General features: G+C 41.0%; 1 protein-coding gene across 1 annotated transcript in view; it reads right to left on the bottom strand.

The window, feature by feature from the left end:
- LOC149439268 (teneurin-4-like) overlaps positions 1 to 27,331 on the bottom strand; it is a gene marked incomplete at its 3' end in the record, with an annotated part of 229,179 nt that overhangs the window by 188,769 nt on the left and 13,079 nt on the right. The window contains exon 2 of the mRNA XM_089659238.1: positions 13,004 to 13,239. The remainder of the gene's footprint in view (positions 1 to 13,003; positions 13,240 to 27,331) is intronic.

Below are 27,331 nucleotides of genomic sequence, written 5' to 3'. Positions count from 1 at the left end.
TTTCATGCGCTCACTGCTGATGGCTATAGCCGCCAGCAGTGATCATTGTGTTCTACCTGTAAGGAGCCTTCCCTACCAGTAGGGTTTCCCTCCCCCCCATCAAACTCTGACTGTGTTGATGGGGAAATCAAGCAATTTTCGTTCTTTCATCCCACGGCGAAAGGAAAGAAAACTCCATAATCTATGGGCTGCCTAACTCTTAGCGCCGGGGTGACCCAATAGGAAACCAATCCTGATCTATAAATATGATAATGTTTCCATTTAAAAGCATCCCTGGGAATAATTCCCATAAAAAGCCCAACAAGCATGTGAACGGTCACTCAACAAATAAGCCCTCACACCGTATTGTGTTTCATTGTTCGCAGTTGTCTCACGATAAATAACTCCGGCCTCTGCGACTACGACGTTACCTGAGCCGGCAGGCAGAGCACCGTGGCACACGGACAATGAAACGGCTCGTACTTAAAGGGGATATACCATACTGCGGGATGCAGACGGCGCAGAATCCGTCTGCTAAGCCATGTAGTGCCTCACTTAGGGGATTTACAGCGCCAATAAAAACGGATTAGGAGTGCGGTCATGTAAATGTGAAAGATATGGTCAGAAGGGTTTACAGAGCTTTTGTACGAACGGTGCGAATGTGACAGACATTCAGAGTAACTCTAGTCTTCCCGAACAATCAGCCATGAAACCTAAGACTCCCCTCAGGCTGATCTTAGCTCTCTACAAGGCATCTTAAGCCCGTCATAGATCACGGTGACATGTCCTATGGAGGCGTTAAGCAGGCACGGTATTTCCGACCAGCATTGGGATTCTTCAGCTTCTACCAATGCTTTGCCGGATGAAACAAAACCGCCTTGAAAAATAACACAGCCCGAAAATTGAAACAGCTGCAACTGGGCCGGCAAAAGAAGCCGAATATTTCGTCATCAAGTGTTACTAAACACACAACAATAAAATCAGTCAGTATATGCGGTAAAGCAGGGTTAATCCTCCGCATTGTGTAAAAGGGCTGTTTGATCCTGTCTTTTCTGATCCTCTCTTTCTTCTACTGTCTACAATCCATCTGCTGATAGAACAGAGGCTTGGGGGCAAGCTGCACATGCTCAGGCCACATACCTGTAGGGTATAAACCAGATTCACTCAGTGTATTGTCAACTAGCCTACATTGAGGAAATTAATTACCCCCAGGAGCTTTCGATAGGTCATGTGATCCATCTTATTACAGATAAGTAATACGGGTAACACTCATCCATGAGCCATAAATCAAGCCTCTAATGGAGAGACCCATATTACATGTACATATATGGCGCCGTCAATTTACACAGCGCTTTACGTGTGTGTGTGTATATATATATATATATATATATATATATATATATATATATATATATATATATACATACATACATTACACACACACACATATAGACACACATACAGTTGTGTTCAAAATAATAGCAGTCAGACATCACTAACCTGATCAATCACTGTTTTTGGTAGAAATGATATTTCTACATGGCAAATAATTTACTAGCAGGTGTAGTAGAGTAATAGAAATCCAACAGACCCGACAGTCATGACATGCATGCTGCTGATTCTGTGTAATTGAATCACTAATTGAAAGGGGCATGTTCAAAATAATAGCAGTGTGGAGTTCTATTAGTGAGGTCATTCATTCTTTGAAAAACAGGTGGCAATTATTGCCCTTATTTAAGGAAGGAAGGCAGCAAATGTTGTACATGCTGGTTACAGTGCATTTCTCTCTGAAATTCTGAGGAAAATGGGGCATTCCAGACATTGTTCAGAAGAACAGCGTACCTTGATTAAAAAGTTGATTGGAGAGGGGAAAACATATAAAGAAGTTCAGAAAATGATAGGCTGCTCAGCTAAAATGATCGCAAATGCTTTAAAATGGCAACCAAAACCTGAAAGACGTGGAAGAAAGAGAAAAACTACCATTTGAATAGATAGAAGAATAGCCAAAATGGCGCGGACTCAGCCAACAATCAGCTCCAGGAAGATCAAGGAAGGTCTAAAGCTAGCTGTGAGTACTGTTACAATTAGAAGACGCCTATGTGAAGCCAAGCTATCTGCAAGAAGCCCCCAAAAAGACATGTGCTGAAGAGGTTACAATTTGCCAAAGAGCACATTGACTGGCCTAAAGAGAAATGGCGCAACATTTTGTGGACTGATGAAAGTAAGATTGTTCTTTTTGGGTCTAGTGGCCGGAGACAATTTGTCAGACGACCCCCAAACACTGAATTCAAGCCACAGTACACTGTGAAGACAGTGAAGCATGGTGGTGCAAGCATCATGATATGGGGATGTTTCTCATACTACGGTGTTGGGCCTATTTATCGCATACCAGGGATCATGGATCAGTTTGAATACATCAGAATACTTGAAGAGGTCATGCTGCCTTATGCTGAAGAGGAAATGCCCTTGAAATGGGTGTTCCAACAAGACAACGACCCCAAACACACCAGTAAACGTGCAACATCTTGGTTCCAGACCAACAAGATTGACGTTATGGAGTGGCCAGCCCAATCCCCGGATCTTAATCCAATAGAAAACTTGTGGGGTGACATCAAAAATGCCGTTTCTGAGGCAAAACCAAGAAATAGAGAAGAACTGTGGAATGTCGTCCAATCATCCTGGGCTGGAATACCTGATCACAGGGGCCAGAAGTTGGGTGACTCCATGCAACACAGATGTACAGCAGTTCTCAGAAACAGTGCTTATACAACGGAATATTCATTAAGTGATTCAAAGGAAAGCAAAATCTTCAAACATTTTTCAGTTTATATAGTGAATGTTTGAGTTTGTAAAGAAGAATACAAACACTGCTATTTTTTTGAACAGTCTAATATTCACTTTTCTTCAATTTGTTTTAGAGGAACAACACAAATTTGATCTATTTTTCTTCATGTTTTGATTTGGAATAGAATGTGTCGTGTTCCCAATGCATTTGTGTGGATGGAAATAAAAGCTATTAGAAGGATTTTGAGCTTTATACACTTTTTTCAACACACTGCTATTATTTTGAACACAACTGTATATATACACACACACACACCAGTTCCTAGCCCTCAAGGAGTGTACAATCTAAGGTCCCTAGCTCACATTCATACATACGCATACTAGGGCCAATTTAGACAGAAGCCAAATTTACCTGCCGAAATGTCTTTGGAGTGTGAGAGGAAACCCATGCAGGCACAGGGAGAACATTCCAACTCCAGGCAGGTGGTGCCGTGGCTGGGATTCAAACCAATGACCCTAGTACTGCCAGGCAGAAGTTCTAACCATGTAGCCACTGTGCTGCCATATATATATATATATATATATATATATATATATATATATATATATAAACATATCCATTCAAAAATACCTCACTATCTTGAGGAATGACAAAAAATTGCACTTATGTGCACTGTACTCGCTCCACAGAAAAGTTTTTGAGAAAGTACAATGTGTATTCAAAACTATGTAAACAGTGTTCCCAGGTGACCCAGAAAGACATAAAGCCTCTACTTGTTTCGCTCCAACACCAGAGCTTCATCAGGAGTATGTCAAAATAAGATCAAGTGAGCAAAAGTGAGTATCACACAGGGGGCAAGAAATGGCACCCATTGTTCATTCCTTCCCATTTATATATTGACATTGGTCATCAAAAATGGCCATCGTGAGCTTGACGTCATGATGTCTATGATGCTCACACACGCTCAGTCAGTCCATGGGTCACCATCTTGAAGATGAAAAGTAAAGTAGCAATGATCCAAAAGGCCGCTGATATCACTTCACTTTTCAGGAATATTTCTCAATGTCTCCAAACCAGATCATGCTACTAGAAAACAGTCCATACCAATATGTCAACCATAAGGTAAAATTCTAACAATGTCCAAAGTCCTCAATCGCACACCAACAGAATGAAAATCGCACTTCAGGCGCCTGTACGATTGTGCAAGACCAACGGGAAATCTGGAGGGCAGCTTTAGGCTTGGTGTACACTTGTGTGGGCCGTGCGGCCCGTGTTTGCACAGGCACACCTTTCATCAGAATGAATGGAACCCCTGAGCATCTCCTAAAAGCAGTGCAATTCGGCTTTGGGTGCAAGAACAGATGCTATTCCCGCAGCCACAACCGACCCGCACAGTGTGAACCTGTATTCTGTCCAAATCTTCAGCTGGTCTTTAGACCAAGGACAAGCTTTAAACTGGACTTCAGGCAAACCACTAAATACACCACATCAGGTCTTAATTACTAAAGCTGGAGCGTGCAAAGACACGAATCAGCTTCCAAGGTTTTATTATCAAAGCTTAATTGAACAAGCTGAAGTTAGAAGCTGATTGGCTACCATGCACAGCTGCACCAGATTTTGAATGGTTCAGTTTTAGTAAATCTCCCACATAGTATATACACTCACCGGCCACTTTATTAAGCACACCTGTTCAATGGCTTGGTAACGCAAAGTGCTAATCAGCCAATCACTGAGCAACTCAACGCATTTAAGCATCTAGACATGGTAAAGACGACTTGCTGAGGTTCAAACCGGCATCAGAATGGGAAAGAAAGGGGATTTAAGCGGCTTTGACCATGGCATTGATTCTCATGCACATAGGAGCTTTCAGGCATCTTACTTAAATTGAGAGTGGATTTCTGTCCCCAGGAGATGCGTGCAGTTGCCCATTGCAATGAATGGCTGTACATGGGGTTTTACCACTACTTGCATAAACATGCATATGTATAAAGCCGTAGGCACCTGGGTGCAGGATTGTATGTCTGTACACATGCAGGGGATCACACATATAGCAGCATAATCCGTGTACAGCCATTAATTACTTTGGGTGGCTGTTCGCTGCGCCTGTCTCTCCCAAGTGCAGAAAAACACTCGCAATTTATGTTAGATACCAAAAGTCACTAATGTGTACGAATCCAAAAGCAGATAGTTGTACTTTACAGGTGTTCACTTTTTATTTTCTTTTTGGCCGTGGTTAAGCCATACCACTGGGTCTTGATACTAGCAGACAAAAACAAAACAGGGCGCACTCTCCTTGTGCATTAACGCAAAAACCATACATTTATTAAAAAGATGCAAAAACATACTCACAAGCCATAAAAGGTCATTAAAACAGAGACAAGAGGTCAAAAGGTGCCAATCGTGGACAGCATGCATCCTCGGATAAAGTGCAAGGCACTGAGGAAGGGCGTTTGACTCACGAAATGCGTTAGCACTTTATCAGAGGACGCCCTCTTTTGGTTTTTTTTCGGCTATATCAAGATTCCCCGATCTATCAAGGGCGGAAACTCAGCCAGTGCACTATTACTTTTTGAGTGCAGCAAGAGAGATTTGAGTGCCGGTTTCTGGTTACTGTTGGCGATACCACTGGATCTGAACTGACCCCCCAAAAAAATGTTTAGGCCTGGTTTACACTAGTGTGACTTGAGTCGCACAGAATTCTACGACAAGGTAAATCTCATTGTTTCAATGGTGCCCATTCTAATCAATGCAACTCAGAATGGTGCAATTTTTGGAAAGGATTTCTATGATTTACAGTGCAACTTTGCCCCACAGAATATGCAAAGTCACATCAAAGTTGAACTTCCATGTAGTGTATGTAGATTCCAGATTCTTACTTTGAAATGTCACAAAATAGCAGAAGGGAAGGTAATAGAATAAATTCTTACAAATATATAAAATTGCAAGCTGGCTGCTCTGGGTAAAATCAGCATTTATAAAGATGTCACAATCTAGATTCAGACCCCTTTAGAACAATTTCTCGGCCTAAACATGCTTATTGGAGCCAATCAGTCTTGAATGGAGCACAAAAGCGAGAGCGGTGTGGAGGTGAAAATCCATCTACTGGCCTCCATAATATTTCAGCCACGGGCCCAGCACAGCAGATAATCAGAGGATGATTATTTATTGTTCACGCTGGAAGACTTTCAATTTACAGATCTGCAGAACTGTCACAGAAAGTAATCGATATTAGGCTGCTCTTTGGGAGAGGGGCCTCTTTATTCTACAACTGAAAAGTAATATCCATTCACCATGTGTGATGTGTGGGCTTACATACTATTATACTAAAGAATATCATTCCATCCAATCCTGACCTGCTCTATGTGAATTCATAACATGGAACAATATGCTAGCTCAGTAACTGATGTTTGAGCGCCACATTTTTCAATATTGCCTTCCAATATATTATTAAAACTGAAATGTTCGGATTTTTTTTTTCTTTTTAACGATAATGTACAATTGATTTTTTAGCATCAATTTCAATGGCAAATCTTATATCTCAGTGTTTTGTAAATGATGGAGGCTTAAACCATCAGAATGGTTTTTATACGCTATATGGCCAAAAGTTTATGGAAACCGGACCATCACATTCATGAGTTTGCACGACCTTCCATACCAAACCATACTAAAATCATTGTCATTAATATAGAGTTGCCCCATTCCCTATAACAGCCTCAACTCTATTGAGAAGGCCTTCCACAAAATTTTGGATTGTGTCTGTGGGAATTTGTGGTCACAGATATAAAGATAACACCTCCTGTGCTCTAGGACTCAAACCACAGGTGGAGGAATTGAGGAACCTCAAAACAATTCCACCAGTGCATGGAAGGTTGGTGAGCGCTCTCTTTTTGCTTCACTTCACGGAATTTGTGGTCATCCAGCCAAAAGAGCATTTGTGTGCAACTCTTGTTGGACTTGCAACCAGACTTTCAGCTCATTTCATAGGTGTTGTAGGGTTGAGGTCAGGGCTTTGTGCACACAACTCAAGTTCTTCCACACCAAACATATCAAACCATGTATTTATGGAGCTGGCTTCGTTCAAAGGAGCACAGGCATGCTGGAACAAAAAAAAGAGCGTTTCCTAAACTGTTGCTACAAGGTTGAAATAGTCTAAAATGTCATTGCGTTGGTGTAGAATTAACAGCAACCTTCACTGAAAACACTTAAATGTGATTATCAGGTGTCCATAGACTTGGGGTCATATAGCATACCTGAAGGGGAATCTATTGCTAAATTTCATTGTCTTTAAGAAGTTTGGGAATACAAAAAAATAGAGATGGAGAACTGAGCAATCATAGACCGCTGACTGCTCAGTTCTTGGTCTTCAATCAGCAGAGAGCCCGTGACTGTTAGTCACGGGCTCTCTGCTCTGCGCCTCAAGCATTCACTGGAGCAGTGGGATGTGGAGGGGGTGGGAGTGGCTGGCTCAGGCTCTCAGGTGGGAGTGGCTGGCTCAGCCTCCAGTCCAAGCATCTGGGTGGATCCTTACTTTGAAGTCAGAATCTCTCCAGAGTCTGGACTGGCTGAGTAACATCAGTCAATATCAGACTTCAACATGCTATCAGCAGAAAAAAGATCACAGGAGTGCAGAACAAAGTGCACTCCTGTGATCCATAGAAGTAGAGCCAAACAAGCTTTGGCCCTACTTCTCCTTTAACATCTGCCATGGATGGTCATACATTTATTAACATCTGCCATGGATGGTCATACATTTATTAACATCTGCCATGGATGGTCATACATTTATTAACATCTGCCATGGATGGTCATACATTTATTAACATCTGCCATGGATGGTCATACATTTATTAACATCTGCCATGGATGGTCATACACTTATAAATTCCTCTGTCCACACTTTACATTGAGGATGGACGAAACTCTCTCGTCCCATAGCTATTTGTCAAAATACCCAAACAGCTGCTGCACCTAACTGGATGTTATCATTGTTCAGCCAAGAATTTTCCACCAGGCTCCTTCAATTTTTCAATGAATAGATGATGAGCAGGAGGAGGCTGGCATGAATCACACAAAATTCAAACAGTGTACTGATGTTAGACAAAAGGCTTGTATTCCAACTTATTCTATAGGTGTTCAGTAGGGTTTCCACTATGCCTGCTGGATTTTTTATTATATGTCAAGGAAAATAAAACAGGAGGACCTGAAAGATACAAAAAGGTGGGCAGGAACAGAGTCAGGAATTATGGAAGGAAGATCTCACAGTTAGAGTATCCAAGACTCATGAGGTATCAAAGGCTGGCTTGCCCCTGTCAGACCTATAACGAAAACATATCTTTGACATGAACTGACTGTGACGGAAGTCACTTTGGATGGGGGGCCCATGGAACCCAGCTCACTTTGGAGAGGTGGGGAGACCCCTGTATCAGCTCCCAATATCCCTATTATGTGTAAGTCACCCTGTGCCTGTTAGGGGTACAGGGTTATCTGTTTTAATATTGTGTAGACATGTCTAGAAAATAGGTGGGTTTGTGGATTGTTTGGTGTTGTGTGGCTGCATCCCATTGTTCTATTGTTTGTCTTGCTTGGGAGCAAATTATCATGGGATGTATGCGATTATGTGTATTAGCCTAGTGGGGGGGAGGGGGGGTGTCTCCAGCAGCTCTCCCTCCTGATGGGACTGTCTGCTGGTGTGAAGTTTGAATACCTGTGTGTCTCTTGTTAGGAAATGTAGATTGCCCCACCCCTGTGTCATTATGCAGGGAGGGGGACTGTCCCCTGAGTGTATATATCTTGTATCTGTGTTCAACTAAACTAGTCTACCTCCAGGTTTACTTTAAGACTGGTGTCGTCTAGTCTTGTATGGTCGGCTGTGGTGTCTGTTGTCGGTGTCAGTGATCGGACGGGGAAGCGGTATTCTAACGGAAGTACTCAAGCGCATTCTGAGTCGGTTCCGTTACAATGACCCTTTATAATAATAAGCAATCAGAAAACGTTGGTTCATGTACAATGGGGTTTTAGTGTACCTACATTGTAAAATGTGACCAATTTCTTTAATGTAATTTTTTACAGCATGTGCAGTCAATCTTTTAAATGGTGGTATGAACATCTAATTCAAATTATTTACGATTTTTTTTTGGGCGAAATTTCAATATTATCTAAATGAAGAAAACATTTTTGGAAGACACAGTCAAACAAGAACATTTTTAATTATGTTTTTGATCACCTACTCATTAAAAACTAAAACAAACTTCAGAGTTTTTAGCAAAAAAACTTACACATATGGTTTTGTTGCCTTGCCCTTGATGGTAAAACACAGGTTTACTTTCAGAATCAGCGTGAAAACCCCATGATTTGTATATGTGAACAGCTCTTTTTTTCCCCCATGGTAGATCTTTGTTAAAGTGGATCTAAAACTAGGGAAGCTTTCCCCAAAAAGGGCAGGCAGAGGGCAATAAACTAGTGACCAGTACAAATGTAATTCCCATAACTCTATTAAAAGTTCATATCTGGTTCATATCAGGTGCTGGAGGAGCAAAAGCAGGTGCTCTAGTGTCCTGGAGTCACAAAAATAGTTTACAGTGGTTTTAGAGTGTAGTTTCTGCCTACATATACAGTCACCTGTATTGCCTGTGGTCTTTGCCCCAAAATCTACTTACTATGCATTGTTTGTGTGGAGGCAGCCATCTTGATAGAGGCAAGACTGAAAGCTGCCCATCCCCCCTACCCGATGACTGGAATAGTGTTGGAGCACTAATCAAGTAAATATATCAGGAACAGTTCACAAATCCACATATTGAATGCATTACTCAGGGAAGCAGACTCAGGAAAGTTCTTGCACTGCAGGTACCCAGATACAACCGTCTCTCCAGCAAAGAGAAAAGCAAACAACACAATAGTGAAATCACCAATTGTCACTCAGATCTTCTGACTGATGAGAGTCTTCTCTGACTGCTAGTCTCAGGAGATCTGAGTGACACTTGGTGATTTCACTATTGTGCTGTTTGCTCTTCTCTTTGCTGGAAAGATGGTTACATCTGTACCAGTACTTCAAATGATCTCACACTGGAGACATACAGCTGTGAGAATGAATGCCCAGAAGTATCTAGGCACGGGAAGTGAACTGCAATTTTTCAGGAGAAATTCAAAGCAAAAAGGTACATTTTGAGGGTATTGCTTTGCCACAATAACATTTCTAGATGTTCCCAATAATATAGCAAATCTTCACTTTTTGGGTTGGAGTCCCCTTTAAGTCTTGGGCCAACATCTTATTGAAGACAATGATTTGGGTATGGCTGCAGAAATTCAGGTAAGTGATAAGCTAACTTGGCAGTCTTCTTGATAAATGCCCTTACAAGATGTGAGAGTTTGTCTAACACAATTTGTAGCTCTTCAAGCAGAAGTGAAAGGGATCGAGTATATCAATATCGACAACTGTGTCTTTAGGAAACAGTCTCTATATCGCTTTGTGGCAGGACGTAAGAAATAATTACTCACTCAAAAGGTTATTCATAATTTTTAAATGAGTTAATTAGTAAACCCAGCCAACTCTCCTTATTGCAGTAATTAATAATTGATTATGCAATAAATTAAACACAATTTTTCATCAAAATCTAATTAAATATCTTTTTTTCCCCTCTTGTTGATGAGATCAGATAGACTCTTTTTGTTAAATATGTTTGTGCGAAGCTGAACGGATTAATTTGAATTTTAATCATTCATGGCTTCTTTAGAAGTGAGTAATTATGGTTAGTAATTATAGTGGTTAAACTTGACCAGAATTAACAGTCGTCTCAGCGGTTATCAAAGGTCACTGCGTACCTAATAACGTACCTGTTGAACACAAACAATGAATCAGCCATTTTTGTTTAGAGCAGGGGTCTCCAAACTTTCTAAGCAATGGGCCATTTTACAGTCTCTCAGGCTTGGGGGGGGGGGGGCAGACTTTGGCTAGTGGGCGTGAACCATGCCTCATCAGTGGTTTTAATGGGAGGAATTTTACTCCATTTTTGGTATCAATGGGAGGAATGGTGCACCATCATAGCTGTCAGTTGGAGGAATAATGCCCTATGGTTGGTATTGGTGTGAGGAATAGTGCCCCATCAATGGTCTTGACAGGAGGAATGGTGGCCCATCATCTGTGTCATTGTTGGTGTCAGTGGCAGTGCCCCATCATTAATGTTATTGGGGAGAAAGGTGCCCCATCATTGGTATTAGTGGGAGGAATAGTGCCCCATCATTGATATTATTGGGAGGAATAGTGCCCCATCATTGGTATCAGTGGGAGGAATAGTGCCCAATCATTGGTATCAGTGGGAGGAATAGTGCCCCATTATTGGTATCAGTGGGGAGAAAGCTGCCCCATCATTTGTATTAGTGGGAGGAATAGTGCCCCATCATTGGTATCAGTGGGAGGAATAGTGCCCCATCATTGGTATCAGTGGGAGGAATAGTGCCCCATCATTGGTATTATTGGGAGGAATAGTGCCCCATCATTGGTATTATTGGGAGGAATAGTGTCCCATTACTGGTATTAGCAGGAGGAATAGTGACCCATCATTGGTATTAATGGGAGGAATAGTGCCCCATCATTGGTATTATTGGGAGGAATAGTGCTCCATCATTGGTATTATTGGGAGGAATAGTGCTCCATCATTGGTATCAGTGGGAGGAATAGTGCCCCATCATTGGTATTAGTGGGGAGAAAGTTGCCCCATCATTTGTATTAGTGGGAGGAAAAGTGCCCCATCATTGGTATTAGTGGGAGGAATAGTGGTCCATCAATGGTATTAGTGGGAGGAATAGTGGTCCATCAATGGTGTTAGTGGGAGGAATGATGGTCTATCATTGGTGTCATTTAGAGGAAGAGTACCCAGAGGGCCGGATACAGGCAAGCAAAGGACCACATCTGGCCCCCCGGGCCGCAGTTTGGAGACCACTGGATTAAAGGATACAGCCTATCAGTTTACTAGCAAGTAGTTACTAGTCCCTGAAGCATTTTGTGTGGAAAAAGCATGGGATCTTATAGGCTGCATTTGGTGAATGGATCATCCAAGTTCTCATGGATATCCTTGGTGTAGTCCTGAGATATCACCAGTGGATAGACAGGCTGTATAGTTAATGGTATCCCCATTCTCTAGTAAATGGATAAGCTGCATTGTCAGAGATGTCACTGGTCTTTAGTGAATAGATATAGGCTGCATTGTTAGTGATGCCACTGGTCTCCAGTGAATGTTTGAGCGGCACCAACAGTTATGTCACTGGTCTCTAGTGAATGGATAGGTTGGATTCTTTGTGATATCACTGGTTTCTAGAGAATACAGCCTTACAATTCAGCAATATCACTGGTCTCTAGTGAATGGATGGGCTACATTCTTGGTGAGGTCAATGGCCTCTACTAAAAAAAAAAAAAAAAAAAAAATAGTAGAAAGTCTACATAATGCATTGATATCACTGGTTTCTAGTAAATGGATAGGCTGCATTATCATTTATGTCACTGGTCTCTAGAGCAGGTCTCTCCAAACTTTCAAAATAAAGGGCCAGTTTACTAGCCATCAAACTTTAGGGGGGGCTGGAATGTTGCCAGTGGGAGTAGAAAATGCCCTGGCCTGGTGGTAAGTGGCAGTAAAATAAAATTACCCCATCGCTGGTATCAATTGGCGGTATACTGCCCCATCACTGGTGTCCTTGGGAGGAATAGTGCCTCATCACTGGTGTCCATGAGAGGTGTAGTACCCCATTGTTGGGTGTCAGTGGGAGGAATAGTTTCCCTTAATTGGTGTCAGTGGAAAAATTAGTTTCCCATCTCTAGTTTCAGTGGAAGGAATAGTGTCCCTTCATTGGGGTAATTGGCAGGCATAATGCCTCGCATCAGTGGAAAGAATAGTGCTCCAAGGGCTGGATAAAAGCAAGCAAAGGGCCACATTTGGCCCCCGGACCACAGTTTGGAGACCCCTGCTCTAGAGAATGGATAGGCTACATTTTCAGTAACATCACTGGTCTCTAGTGGATGGACAGACTTAATTCTCAGCGATGTCACTAGTCTCTAATGGATCCATAGGCAGCATAGCTCAGTGATGTCACTGGTCTCTAGAGAAGGAAAAGGCTTCATTCTCAATAATACCATTGATCTCTGCTGATGAGAGAGACTATTTCCATTAAATAATTCAGCACACAACAAATGGTCCCTGTTTTGCAAAAAGTTTGACTTCTAGAGGAGAATAGTAAATATTAGGCACTTACCAATAAAATAGGCCAGGAGGATCACCAGTGTGACAGAGATAATGATAGCACTTAGTGCCGCACATTTCCAATTGCAATATTTATACGGCTTCTGCAGGTTAAAGGCAGGTCTGGAGAAAGTGCTTCGAGGAAGCGGCCGGGGAGGTGGGGAGTACACAGTGCTGGAGGTCAGTGGATATCCTGGAGATGTTGTACAAAACAAAGGGGATGTGCCTCCGGGTTTAAAGAGAAAGTGCCTGCGAGGAAGAAGGAAAAGCTCATCAGATACGGACATAGTTGATGGCTTGTTATTAAGGTACCGCAATGGGGTATCCCTTAACCCTCGTGCGCAATAAATAAAAATATGTTAGGCTGCTTCTCTTTTACAATTATTGAAAAACAACTCGCCAATGTTATCAGATTTTCTGTCAAATATTGTTTTAAAATAAATTAAAATGTAAACAAAGTTTTGTTGGAGTCCCCATACCCGAAGGAAGCTTCTACTCCCAAGTAGAAATCCACTGGTATTCCAAATGTAGGGCACATTAAAATGCCTCATCAACTGATGGAAGATAGGTAAAAATCTAAGGAAGTGAGCACTGAAGCAGTAACAGAAATTTTTGAGGACCAACTTCAGTGAAGTCTCCACATGGTTTATTGAAATATTTCCATTTTCTGTTTTCTCACAGCCTAGGGACTGTAGAGTCAAGACCTTCTAAGAAGAAGCTCTCCTTTGCAATATTTTAGAAAACACTTTTTTAGGGAACCCAAAAAAACTAAGAAAAAAAATAGCTCCAGGGTCCCAGGTCAATGACAAACTACCATGTGACATCCAACAGGTTCAGAACAGCGGTTTTATGCAAAAGCCCAAACAGAATGAAAAGGACACGGCCCCAATGTGTTTCTACTCCTGGGGGAGAGGACTCCAATATCTTTGAAGACAATCATTCCAACGAACTATAGTGGCAACACAGAGCATGCAACATTGTAAACTAATGTGAAAGAAGAACTACTTTTTCCAAAAAGGTGTAAATCTCAGAAAAGAAAAGTTAAAATAAACATTCAAACTGAAATGAAATTACTTCAACCAACATCAGATATAAAAAACAAAACAAAAAACAAAGAAACTGAGTGTAGCTCTCAAAACTCCTTTTCAGCCTACAGGGTTTGAAGGAAGTGTCTTGGTCTTATTGAGAAAACAAGTATATTTTGCCAATTTTGTGGTATTTGTCACTATTCCAATATTCTTTTATATTATGTTCTTTCATTTACTAAATCTTAAAAAAAAAAAAAAAAAAAAATCACCCATGTCGGCAGAAACAAAAGATGTAAATATCGAAGAAAGGACAGCTATACTCAGTAGTGATGTTAATTGAATAATTCATAGTATGGGAAGTAATTGTATAGACATTCACTAATAGAATTGAGTTTAGAACTGTTCAAAATTTGCTTGAGCCACTTAAGGGTCCTTTAAGAAGTTGAGCCTTACCGTCCAAAATGAGAACAATGAAAGAGTCTTACCAGAACATTTGCTGGCACTGCTGGGTGTTAACATTTGTGTTTTCTCTTCATGTTTTTGTTTGAAAGTTCCTTTTTTTAGTTTATTCACAATTTGCAAATAATAAAATAAAAAAATGTGCATTTATCATTTTTTGCATTTGACCCTGCAGACTATTTCACTAGCTCCATTTAGGGGGCTGGATGAAGTATCAATAAACTACAAGTGCAATGACGTCACTGCACTTGTGATCTATCAAGAACTAGGAGTCGTCCTGTTCAAGTGGTAAAAAGGTCTTTTATTCACAGATTCCTGTAAAAAAAATGACGCAGTTGTGCAAGCGGAGTCATGCACAGCTATGCCAAATTAAAAAAATTGACAGGAACCTACGAAGAGAAGAACCCTCTTGATTCTGATCATTCAGCCCTGGATGCATACTGCCCCAAACATATGTAACGCTTGGTGCACCATCCAGCCCAGTCCAGCCACAGTAACAGTCAACCTCTCAGAGTTTAACAGACTGCTGGCAGCAGGGCTGGTTAGCGTATGCCTCCCCCTGCCCACGGCTAAACTCCAGAGCCTCATGCATGGGGCTAAGTGTCCAGTGTGCACGGGGCCTTAAACTGTATGTATTGTGCAGTCATTCAATCTCAAAGATTAACAAAGACTCTAAAATTAGTTTCTAATGGATAAAAAAAAACACCTGCAGTGGCTGCAAAGATCTACTCTCTAAAAAAGGTATAAGAAAAAAAAAGTACCTATGTTGTGAGCTTTGAAGAGGAATTTCTCCACATTGTCTATATCTACAAAGGCTTGTTTTAAAGTGCTTTTACTGTTTGTTCAGAACATGTAAATCATTTAGTGTGCATAGCCTGGAGACAAGCTCACTTTAAGCTATGTGGCTCGGACATTTTATGGCCAATTGGTAGTAATGTGAAATGTCCCTTTTTTAAGGTCTAACATCTGACCATTTCCATACCTTGTAACCATACCTAGAAGAGTACCTTGTAGCTAAAATTTCTGGTTCTGCAATTTCTTCGCAGGTTGCCAATAAAAAGTAAAAAATCTAGAAGCACATGGAGAGTTATCACTATGTGTGAAATATGAATCATCTGCGTCAATCTTCAGTAACCAATCAAATTCGAACCTGTACTGGTTGAGGACAAATGAGGATTCAAATTTTGAATCTGATTGGCTACATTAAGGTGATCAAGACAATCCTTATTTACACACTTCTATAAAAAAAAAAAAAAGAGTATATGAACATTCGCCATGTACAGTCACATATACAGTCCCATATTGTTGATTTAGCAGGGCCAGCTGTGTGTGGCATCACCCGGCAGTGTCACAACCTGATAAGTGCAGTGAGTAGAGAGGAAGGATAGGTGAGCTGGTGAGGTTCATGCAAAATGGAAGACAATCAATAGGATGTGTCACATACCCATCATTGTAAGCACCGTCATGTCGGGAGGTGGGGAGGATGTCCATTTCAATAAAGTTGTCCTGCAATGTCTCTAGGAATGGCTGCTTTGCTATGTTTCTACACACAGATGGAGACATGAATGAAGGCCGTGAGTCATGCATGAAGTGACTTCTTAAATGCACCCAGTGGGCTTATAGAGTCAACATCATCAAAATACACATTTTTAAAGTTTTGTGTGTAAAACTAAATATAGGATTTTGTTTCTTCCTCCATTAATACTCGTTATAACCTCTAGGCGTCATACCGCTAAACTATTTAAAGGGAACCTTTCACTTACAAAAACATAGGAGGTTGCCATTGTTGACCTCCTTCTTAAAAGATGACTGGTCTGGCTTTCTGGCATACATACAGTACATTGTGTCACTGACCAGGAACAAGCACAGAGATAAGAACGTATGACTGTTCTCTGACCTTCCCAACCTGCACACTCATTGCAAGTCAGGGACTTAAGGTATTGGAGGCAGGCAACTAGCATTTTCAGAAGGAAGCCTGGCCCGCAAAAATTCTTCCCTTGTCATTAGGGTAGCGAGTCAGTCAACAGTAATTGAATGTCATTTTTCTTGAGAAAAACATAGATCTATACTCAGAGTAAAGGGTTAAAAAAAATTTTTTAAAAAAGGGGCAGACATGATGAACCATTTGGTCTTTTTCTGATTTTAAAAAGTGTAATTAGTTTAGGACACAGTGAGCCCTGTACCCTCTAGTGGATTCTCTACATGGACATATGAAGATACCACTTTTCCACTTAAACGAGTAACAACTGAAAAGCCAAGCATGGTCTACCATGGCTATGGTGGTGTTGGTTGATATCTCCCTGATGAGGTTTCAGGAAGGCTCAATGGATTCTCTGCATTGACACAAGAAGACATCCCTTGAACCAGTGACAACTAAAAAGCCAACCATAGTCTCCCATGGCCAAGCTGTGGTTGGGTTATATCTCCCTGTTGAGGTCCCGAAGGGCTTAAACATTTTCCCAACCCACTCAAACCACAGAAACCCAAAAGGCCCTTTTCTAAGTGTGTGAAAACATTATGATTGTTGTTACCCAAAGCAAACACTGGGAGACTGAAAGGCACACTTGGACTGTTCATCTTTCAGGCAATTTCATAAATAAAAAAGACTATCAACGTAAGGCTGATCTGCTATCCACAGCAACCAATTGCAACACTTTCAGTAAAGAAAGATGAATGTGACGCTCTCAACTGTCTTCAGCAATCGGCCATCATCTCATTTAACAAGTTCCTTATGGACATTTCTGGCACTGCGGTGGTGTTGATGCATTCATATCCCAATTTTGATCTGTTCCTCATTCAAAACCATGAAGTGACTGCAAAAAAGGGTTGCAGCAGACCATAGGTTGCTCATAATCCACTGGAGACAAAAATAAGGTAGTCTAGTCTAGGTCCACATTTTTGCCCAAGTGAGCATATTAATGAAAACTAAATCCTGACAGTTCTTCTGGATGCTGAGTTTCAAAAACAAAAAATAAAAAAAACTAGTGACTCTCAATCTTAACTGTAAGGTCTCTTAAAATAAAAATTAAAAAAAAAAAGCTGTGCTATAAAATTAAAAAAAAAAAAAAAAAAAAAAAAAAGGATAGATGAATTTATAGTAACGAGAGCAGCTTGAAACCTCACACAGCAATCAGTTCAGCTTCCTTCTTCGGCAACAGCAAGTAAAAATAATCTCCTTAGGTTACTAGAGCTAGTTTTTTTCCATGCATGATGCTCTTTGTAGTTCTGTGATATCTAAATCAAAATCTGGCGGCATTCCCAAAATATCACATTTTTAGCTAGTCTCGTGGAAGATAGTCTCTATGGTGGTGAAGCCATCGTTTGAAAGATGTGGTCTTCATGATGGCCGTCTTCTCACTGGCCCCATCTAACCTTTGACCCTGTTATATTTAATTTTACACATCATTTAAAAATATATTCTGATGATAACTGTGCTTGCTTTGTGCATGAGGTTAGAATGACATGTTCCATAATAGTGATGGAGGATTTATACACACATCAGCAGTTTCTTTTACCTGTAACACTGTTCTCAGCATTTCATGGGGAGACATAGGCAATAAAAAATAAAGCCCTGTGGAGGACCATTTTCGAAACTAGCAAAAAGACAATCGGCGTGTTGGTGGAGTGCTGGACCCAACGATGAGAAGGGTTAGATTTGGAATTAAAATTTCAGAGGCAGCTTTCTTTCAACTGGTTTAACCTTGGGGTTTTGGTTGTTAGAAGGGAAGCATTCCTCTAAGGATTCCTAAGCTCTGGTAAGGGTCCCGTGGTGGCTTGACCACCTCTCCAAAGTACACTCCCAAATGGTTCAACTTGACCATTTTCCCAGCATTTCATTAGGAGACACTGACAAAACCAATGAAAATAAAGCCCTACAGACAACAAGTTTCTAACATGGTAGAAAGACAAAGCAATTGTATGCAGAGCACTGGACTCAATAGTGGGCAAGGTAAGGGTTGGAATCCAAATTTTGGAGGCAGCTCAACCAGGGTAACCTTGGATGCTTGGAGAAGTCTAAAGAGTAAAAAAAAGAGTAAAATAAAAGGATAGAAAGTGTACTCAATTGGGTCATCACTTTATATCTTTTATTTAACATTTTGATGGCCAGTATTCTCTTGATTTAGCACCAGCATCTACTCCCTGATGAATGGGGGAGATCTAAGCCCCCCCGAAATATGTTGTCTTCTGATTTTTTCTCCTGTGAATAAATACATACTTGATTTACATTATCATCCCATTTATACTTTTTTTTTAGACTTGAAACTTTGTTGTGTGTTTTTTTTTTTTGTTTTTTTTGTTTTTTTTTTAACTGGAGGGAGAAGAAGCACTCCTATCACCCACTGAGCTACTCATTTTTTTTTGCTGGATGGAAGAATGGAATAAGCTTCACTATTGTGGCTTCCTGTGTGAATGAGCCACTCCAGGAAACAAGAAAAATTATTCTATAAACTGTTAACATTATTCTGAAAAATTCTTTAGAATTTCAATATAGGTTGTTGAATCAGCTCAGACTGTCTGAGAACAAAATAAATGTCTGAGCAAGTTCTAGTTTTTTTTTTTTCCTCTCAGCAGTTGAACAGCATGGATGTCAACTGCACTGTCGGGTCCAATGTAACTAGGTATAATATAACCATGGCTCAAATTATTCTTTATATTAAACCTGTCACAGGCCTGTGCATGTTTGGAAAAAACACAATGCAAGCCACATGTCAAGCCGATCAGTAGATCCAGATATACAGGTATAGGCAGCTGAAGAGATTTGCAAATCTTCAAGCAGTCCTTCCCACCTCTCAGCCCTACTTGTTAATCCTTTAATAGGCCAAGATCAACCAAAGTGGCCATTTGCATATAACTTTCGCTGCATGAAGGTCTGGATCTACTGATAGTTCTGTATTATCACTATGAAGGAACAAGTGCAGGCGGCGCATGTAATGTACAAATATGCATAGGCGATTCGAAGCTAAATGCAGAAATATTTCATCTAAAGCCAAAATGTTTTCAAATGTTGAATAGCGAAGCAAAAATTACCCCCCCCCCTTTTTTTGGTTTCCAATTGGGAGTTTTTTCTTTATATCCTGCCCCAAATGTATTTCCTGCACCAGGTCATGAATGGCTCTCTCTCAAAGTAAGGAGAAATTATTTTTGTACAGTTGTTACTGGAACATTTTCTTTATTTCCTGTTCTGGTGACAACCATAAGTCCTCTTGCATACGGGGCGTTTGAAAATGCTGGTAACGTTAGCTGTGTAAAGTCACGTTAAAAAATTTGAGTCTTTCAGCTTTTTTTTTTTTTTTTTTTTTTTTTAGAATTTTGCATTAGTGTTTAGCGGAGTTTTCCTGCATTTTTCCACGTTTGCGTTGTTAGCATTTTTGTTTTAGAAAAAAAAAGTCCAAAAACGCCGGTTTGCGGTGTTTTACCGCGTTTTGCAGCATTTTTCAGAGTTATAGCGTTTTTACAGCCAAAAAAACTAATCTAGAAACCACTAGTCCTGGGTTGTTTTTTTTCCAGCCAAAAACATTGATTCCAGTCTATGTGTGCATGGACACATAGGATAACATGCTGGGGTGGTTTACTGGCTATAGAAACAAAATGTCAAAAGCCAAAAACAGACGCTGTAAAAACTTCAGGTGTGCATGAGGACTTACACTTGGGATTTTCAATCCTGGTTTGTCCTGGCGATAATGGTCACCAGGACAAATAGTGAGAGTAAATCTCCCCAGAGGGGACCAGAAAAAAATAAATAAATAAATATCGGAACATTTGTAAATGAAGATTTAAATGACTGATCAGTAGTTTATGGTTTAAAGAAGTGAATCAGATTCAAATGGGGTGTAGGGGTTTCTATCCATTTGCCGCTCGCCCTATTGCCGAATGGCGGGCGGCAAATGTCATCAGCGTTCCGGGTGGACGCCATATGGCGTCCTCCCGCACATGCGCAGATTGCGCTCCTGCAGAGCAGCACAGTGGCGCGATATGTCACCGGCCGTGTACCTCGGACACGGCCGATGACAGATCTGAGTATCGGCCCCGTTGCCGGTTACTATAGTAACATTGTACTACTTTGGTCATAGTGAAATATAAAAAAAAATCTTAAAAAAATAAAAAAAAAATTATATTTTTTTTTTTTCATACAGTCACCAGTCAGTGTCCCTGATCACCTCCAGTTATATAATGACGCTGTACTGCACTGGTGACAATATGTAAAAACAAAATTGTGAAACTAATTTTTTTAATTATCTCATTTTCCAAAAAATTATGACAAAAAAAACACAACTTCAAAAAACTCGCCATGCCTCTTATGAAGTACGTCGGACTGTCTACTTTGCAAAAAGGGGTCATTTGGGGGATATCTGCACTGTTCTGACATTCTTGGACCTCAAGAAATTAGATTGGCTGTCAGTACTTCAGGATTGATCAATATTCAGATATATCCCATAGTTTGTGAACTCTATAACTTTCCTGCAAACTAAAAATACATCCTAATTTGGGTTATTTTCACCAAAGACATGTAGCAGAATACATCTCGGCCTAAATTTATGAAGAACAATTATTTGCAAACTTTTATAGCAGAAACAAATAAACTTTTTTTTCAAAATTTTTGGTCTTTTTTTGTTAATTTAGCAAAAAATAAAAACCCCGGCGGTGATTAAATACCACCAAAAGAAAGCTCTAGTTGTGTGAAGAAAATGATAAAATTTTAGTTTGGGAACAATGTTGTATGACCGCGCAATTGTCATTCAAAGTGTGAGAGCGCTGAAACCTGAAAACTGGCCTGGGCAGGAAGGTGTAAAATTGCCCGGTATTGAATTGGCTATGAAGCCACACCTGACGTATCCCTTAACCACTTCCCGACCAGCCGTTGCATATAAACGGCCGGACGGTGGCAGTGCAGGGTCGGGTGGCCATTTATAAACGGCCTCCCCGCACCCTGCTTGTGCGCACTCCCTGGGAACGCGCAGCACCGCGATCCGGTGCCCGCTGTGTCCTCCAGACACAGTGAAACACCGATCGGACGGGACCTCTGTACGAGGTCCCGATCATGTGATCACTGATTGGCCAATCAGTGATCACATGCAAAGTAGTAAGCAAGATGTCACTTGTGACATCATTGCTTACTACGTGTAAAATCTGTGAATGATCACAGAGGTCACATGGTACAAGGCTATTTATAACAGCCTTGTACCATGTGACAAGCTGTGACCAATCACAGCTCACTCAGTACTTCTCAATGAGTGCAGGAATGCACACAGAGAGAAAGAGAAATGATTGCTTTTACATCCTATATGGGTGTAAAAGCAATCAGTGTACAAAAAAAAATCTTCATCACCCCCCACAAGTAGTACAGTGTCACCATGGTGACACTGTACTGCTAGGGTGACAGTATGTAAAAAAAAAAAAGTAAATAAAAAACAATAATATAAAAAAATAAAATAAAAATGTAAAAAAAAATGTTTAAAAATTATAATTTTTGGTTATAAACTAATTTTTTGGGGTTTTTTTTTTACTAAAAAGATGACGGAATAAATTTTGGCCAAGATTTATGATGAAATATTATTTATTTGCAAAATTTTGTAAAAAAAACACTTTTGTTCAAAATTTTTGGACTTTTTCATTTACATAGCAAAACAAAAAAAAAATCCCAGCGGTGAATACCACCAAAATAAAGCTTTATCTGTCTCAAAAAAATGGTAAAAAATTAATTTGGGTACAGTGTTGCATGACCGCACAATTGTCATTCAAAGTGTGATAGCGCTGAAAGCTGAAAATTGCCCTGGTCAGGAAGGGGGTAAAAGTGTCCGGTCTGGAAGTGGTTAACTAAGGGACCCAAAATTTAAGATCTATCTGTGTAAAGGCTAATAAGAGTGCAATACTAAAGATAGAAGTCCAAATATAAGAACATTATAAAAAATAATTCTAAATTTTTACGCAATTATAATTGCTCTTATTTTTTTTTTTAATGTGATTACAAATAATTTTCATTTTATTTATATTTAAAATTTTAATATGAACTGACCAATATAGGAATTTATATTTTTTATAACCACTTCTGTATCGGTTTTGTAACCGTGAAGGAGGGAGAGATCTTTGAGCCCCTGAAAGGTGTTGTCTGTTTTATGTTTTCTTATCATGAACTAAAGCCAACATTTAAAAAGTTCATTAGAGTTTTTACACCACTAAAATATTGACAGGCGTTCTAATTTTTTATCCACGCCATCAAAAAAAACTCCAAAAAACAGTTTTGGCTTTAGAAACACTTTAAGGGTCCATGAACACTGAGCATAAAAAATGCCACTTCTAGAAGGGTTTGACTTTTTTTTCTTGCTTCCAAACGGCCCACTTTGTTAGCCTGTGTCCACACATAGGTGTTCAGAGGAGTTTAGAGACAGAAAAAAAAAAACCCAAAACAAAAATAAAAAAACTTTTCTTCTGCATTCAGAAAAGGAGCATTTCAGTATAAAAAATGCCAAAAGAGCTTAAGTGCTATATACTCTGGCCAATGAAATTAAGAAATGCCAAAGAGCTTGAAGCACATAAACGCTCCTATATGTGTCTAAAAAAACATTAAAAAGAAGTGTCTGGTCATACCGGTGCGATTTGGGAATTAACATCACACCTGAAATCGCATCTATTGAATGTGAATGCCAGTGTCCTAAGACATTGCACTGCAGCAAATGGCAAATGTTAATTAGTTCTTGCATTACTTTTCTGCAATTTTGTTGCGATTCCACATACAGAGAGTGTAAAGGAAAATTTCACTGCAAATTGCAAGGAATCGTTGAAAATCATCAGAAGTAGCAATAAAGTCTTCAGAAATCGCACCTGCAATCGCGCTGAAACTGCACGCAAAACGCACAATTTTAAACTGCAGCAGCGTGACCGGTGACTTAGCCAGGTTTTTTTCAGATGATTTCCTCCTTGTAGGAGAAAAGAATTCAGGAGAGCGCCACTGTGCATGGATCCTAACACAGTAAAGATGGCTATGTGGTTCAGCAGGATCCAACCAAATTCCAGTCCAGGTATGGGCCTTCATGTTCATGAGAAGTCCATCTATTGATCAACTTCTCAGGAACCAGCTTGTTGGTATTTTTTTGCTTGATCAGTGCATGCAGCCAATCGACTGCAGTGCTGATCATTGTATTCTGACGGCAGCAAAGTCCTTTAATCAGAATACAATGACACAGCGGGAAGAATTCTCCCATCTACCTCTAGCTGGCTGGATGAATGGAAAAAACTATATAGAATCTTAAGCTGGTTATTCATGGTACAGACAGTGCCCAAGTTACAAACATCCGAGTTACGCATGACTCGCACTTGAAGCAGAGTTCTAGTGAAAATTTAAAAAAAAAAAAAAATCTGCAGCTACAAAAACTGTAGCTGCAGACTTTTAAAAAGTCTGTCGTGTCCCAGAAGGGGGGGAATGGAACAACAAATTCTGATCGTCTAAGTGCCAATCCATCCTTAACAGGGAGCGTGGGGCCAGTCCTTAAAGAAGAGCTTCCCCTTTTGGGTGGAGCTCCTCTTTAAAGTGTTACTAAACCCAAGACTCTGCATTACCTATATCTGATCTCCCAGTACCCTGCATTCACTATATCTGGTCTCCCAGGACCTGCATTCACTATATCTGATCTCCCAGGATCTTGCATTCACTATATCTGATCTCCCAGGATCTTGCATTCACTATATCTGATCTCCCAGGATCTTGCATTCACTAAATCTGGTCTCCCAGGACCCTGCATTCACTATATCTGATCTCCCAGGATCTTGCATTCACTATATCTGATCTCCCAGGATCTTGCATTCACTATATCTGATCTCCCAGGATCTTGCATTCACTAAATCTGGTCTCCCAGGACCCTGCATTCACTATATCTGGTCTCCAAGGACCCTGCATTCAATATATCTGATCTCCCAGGACCCTGCATTCACTATATCGGGTCTACCCAGAGCCTGCATTTATTATATCTGGTCTCCCAGGACCCTGCATTCCCTATATCTGATCTCCCCGGACCCTGCATTCAATATATCTGGTCTCCCAGGACCCTGCATTCAATATATCTGGTCTCTGAGGACCCTGCATTCCCTATATCTGGTCTCCCAGGACCCTGCATTCACTATATCTGATCTCCCAGGATCCTGCATTCACTATATCTGGTCTCCCAGGACCCTGCATTCCCTATATCTGATCTCCCAGGACCCTACATTCACTATATCTGGTCTCCCAGGACCCCGCATTCACTATATCTGGTCTCCCAGGACCCCGCATTCACTATATCTGGTCTCCCAGGACCCCGCATTCACTATATCTGGTCTCCCAGGACCCCGCATTCACTATATCTGGTCTCCCAGGACCCCGCATTCACTATATCTGGTCTCCCAGGACCCCGCATTCACTATATCTGGTCTCCCAGGACCCCGCATTCACTATATCTGGTCTCCCAGGACCCCGCATTCACTATATCTGGTCTCCCAGGACCCCGCATTCACTATATCTGGTCTCCCAGGACCCCGCATTCACTATATCTGGTCTCCCAGGACCCCGCATTCACTATATCTGGTCTCCCAGGACCCCGCATTCACTATATCTGGTCTCCCCGGACCCCGCATTCACTATATCAGGTCTCCTAGGACACTGCATTCACTATATCTGGTCTCCCCGGACCCTGCATTCATTATATCTGGTCTCCCAGAACCCTGCACTCACTATATCTGGTCTCCCAGGACCCTGCACTCACTATATCTGGTCTCCCAGGACCCTGCATTCACTATATCTGGTCTCCCAGGACCCTGCATTCACTATATCTGGTCTCCCAGGACCCTGCATTCACTATATCTGGTCTCCCCGGACCCTGCATTCATTATATCTGGTCTCCCAGAACCCTGCACTCACTATATCTGGTCTCCCAGGACCCCGCATTCACTATATCTGGTCTCCCAGGACCCCGCATTCACTATATCTGGTCTCCCAGGACCCTGCATTCACTATATCTGGTCTCCCAGGACCCCGCATTCACTATATCTGGTCTCCCAGGACCCCGCATTCACTATATCTGGTCTCCCCGGACCCTGCATTCACTATATCAGGTCTCCTAGGACACTGCATTCACTATATCTGGTCTCCCCGGACCCTGCATTCATTATATCTGGTCTCCCAGAACCCTGCACTCACTATATCTGGTCTCCCAGGACCCTGCACTCACTATATCTGGTCTCCCCGGACCCTGCATTCATTATATCTGGTCTCCCAGAACCCTGCACTCACTATATCTGGTCTCCCAGGACCCTGCACTCACTATATCTGGTCTCCCAGGACCCTGCATTCACTATATCTGATCTCTCTGGACCCCGCATTCACTGTATCTGGTCTCCCAGGACCCTGCATTCACTATATCTGGTCTCCCACAGTACACAGAACATGGAAATGCAATTATTTTAGTAAATATAAACTGCTTCTAAGAGGAATTTTCATTCTGCTCTAGGAGGATGAAAAACCCCTGACCACACCAAACTGAGCATGTTCAAAATGCCTACGGTTCAGTCCGTCTTATCAGTAGATAACAGGCGGTCACTTGAAAAAGGGGAGGATCAGAGAAGACAGGATCAAAACAGCCTTTTTACAAAAGGCAGACCATTAACCTCTTAGGTTCCACAGTGAGTATAACAAGCATGCTTTACTGCACATACTGATTTAACTGTTGTGGGTTTGGTAACACTTTAAATCCCCTTTCTTCCTCATTCTGATGCTTGGTTTTAACTTCAGAAAGTCATCTTCACCATGCCTAGATGCCTAAATGCCAGTAGTGGTAAAACCCCATGTACAGCCATTCATTACAATGGCCAACTGCATGCATCTCCTGGGGACAGAAATACACTCGCAATTTAAGTAAGATGCCTGAAAGCGCCTATGTGCATGAGAATCAATGCCACGTTCAAAGTCACTTAAATCCCCTTTCTTCCCCATTCTGACGCTCGGTTTGAACTTCAGCAAGTCATCTTCACCACATCTGGATGCCTAATTGCATCGAGTCGCTGCCATGCGATTGGCTGATTAGCAATTTGCGTTACCAAGCAATGGAACAGGTGGACCTAATAAAGAGGCCGGTGAGTGTATAGGACCATCATAAAAATATGAACCGGTGAGTACATTGAAACGAACGGCAAAATTTACTTTCAGGTAAACGTTAGAACAACCCCTCCAACATGTTCTCGCTGAAAAAGTGCTTTAGTTCCCATTTGTACCACTAGCCCCTCCCTCTTAGATTGTAAGCTCCAAGGATCAGGCCCTCCTATCCCTCTTGTATTGAACTGTATTGTTGCAGTATTGTAAAGTGCTGAGCAAACTGTTGGCGCTATATAAATCCTGTATAATAATATTTAAAAAAAATAAAAAAAAAACACAAACATACAAAAAAAAAAAAAACACAAAAACAAAAAAAAAAAACCCCACAAAAAACAAACACACACACGCTGGCCAATCCATTCAGACCTCACTGCAGTTAGTTGGTGCCTGCCTGGTCGAGGTTGATTAGTTGACAGTCTAATAAGTGAAGTCTCCAATATAGTTTTTTTATTGGGTCAGCACTTTCCAACTAGAAGCCAGCTGGGAGAGAAAAAAAAATTCCCATTCCCCTCATTACATGAAAACAGATATTTTAATAAATAGTGTGGGGGCAGGGCAAGGGGGGGGGGGGGGCATGAAATCCTGGGAAATCAGTGTACATCATCCAGCATCAAAAACAGTTTTATTTTGCATGCAATGTATTATACAATCCTACTACAAATGTTATGGGGCCGCTGAAATCAATAACCAATTATAAGTGAGGCATCAGTAAACTGTATTTTAAATGCAACAATCT

This window comes from Staurois parvus, unplaced genomic scaffold (assembly GCF_062004578.1).
Source record: "Staurois parvus isolate SC_StPar_1 unplaced genomic scaffold, SC_StPar_1.0 ptg001137l, whole genome shotgun sequence".
In the NCBI taxonomy this organism is placed as follows: Eukaryota; Metazoa; Chordata; class Amphibia; order Anura; family Ranidae; genus Staurois; species Staurois parvus.
The sequence above is the reverse complement of the archived record's forward strand: the minus strand, read 5'-3'. Positions and strand labels throughout refer to the sequence as shown.